Here is a 1,333-nt window from a genome sequence, read left to right on the forward strand (position 1 = left end):
GGCAGAGGAGGTTTCTGGGGTGTATCAAAGTGTCCCTTTGTGTGAGGGATGATGATGGTGGCTGGGCAAGGAATGTGTGTGTGTGAGTGTGTACATGGGCAGGTTGCTGGAGAGGAGGATGTGTGCGGGTGTGTAACTGCACAGGTGTGCATGTGTGTGGCTGCACAGGGGGGTGCGTGTTAGGGCAGCTTGTCATATTTTTATGCTTTAAAGTTGCACTGTTTACAGAGTGGTGAGTTACAGTATTGTTTAAAGTTTTCTTTTATATTCAGCCTTATTTAATCATTGCTTAAGTTTTGTGTAGCCTCGTTATTATCCAAACCTTTCATTTTGCTGGTGTCTACAATAGCAGCTGGCCTTGCCTCTTGCAAGCAGTTTATGGCCTTGAGTTTGCTCACATGATGTTTCTTTCCTTTTTTATCACTGTGGGAAGATTTTCTAACACAACATAGTAATAGTTTTATTACCAGCTCAAATTACTGAACTTGGCACTTACTGGCTGAATCAGAGGGATGAAATGGTTGGGTATGTTAATGAAAGGTGATATGGGAGACCAATGGAGAATGCCCAAAGACCCTGGAAAAAGGCCAAATTAAGATGTGTGCTCATGACAGGTCTGTTTTATGCTGACAGGATAAAATATGGACAGTATGCTGACTGCAGAAAGATCAATCTGAAAGAAAAGAGTCATCAAAGGAGTAAAGCTGAAGAAAAGCATAATAGGACACAGCAAGAGATGTTAAGTGTTGTTGTGGTCATCGTAAATCCAGCCTTCAGTACCTGTCTGGACCGTCCCAGCCAACCACACATCCTTAGCTTTCTGGAACTGAGAGGCTGCCTTTTCTGTTGAGCAAAATAGTATCTGGGATTGGGTGAGATCATTGTACTAAGTGTTTTTCTCTCTCTGTACATAGAAATTGCTAACATTAGTTGTATTAATAAAGTAAGACTTTGATTTTAGGACACTGAGTTGTCTGTGTTCATCTTTAAGGGTTAATTGTGCTTCAACAATTCCTAAGCACTATCTGGTGGACAGTGGTGCAAACAGGCACTTGTGCGTGTGTGGCTGGGCAGCTTAGCGCGCGCGTGTGTGTGTGGAGTGGGGACTGGGCAGTTTATGGGAGTGTGTGTGAGTATGCGTGGGACTGGGCAAGTTACTGGTGTGTGCATGGGGGGTGCTGGATGGATTACTGGGCTGGGTGTGTGTTGTGGGTGGTGGGCAGGTTATTGTGTTTGTGGCTGGGCAAAGTACTGTGTGTGGAGGGGAGCAGGTTACTAGGGTGTGTGTGTGGGGGACTGGGCAGGTTATTGAGGGGGGGGTGTGGCTGGGCAA

The 1,333-nt window shown here is 45.5% G+C and overlaps 1 long non-coding RNA gene across 1 annotated transcript; it reads left to right on the forward strand.

The window, feature by feature from the left end:
• Positions 1–435: 435 nt before the first annotated feature.
• Positions 436–960, forward strand: LOC109302520. The gene is made up of 2 exons (XR_002098822.1): positions 436–540; positions 634–960. It is a non-coding gene; the product is annotated as an uncharacterized LOC109302520 (long non-coding RNA).
• Positions 961–1,333: the final 373 nt, after the last annotated feature.

This window comes from Gavialis gangeticus, unplaced genomic scaffold (genome assembly GCF_001723915.1).
Source record: "Gavialis gangeticus isolate Ggan-Ray unplaced genomic scaffold, GavGan_comp1, whole genome shotgun sequence".
In the NCBI taxonomy this organism is placed as follows: Eukaryota; Metazoa; Chordata; order Crocodylia; family Gavialidae; genus Gavialis; species Gavialis gangeticus.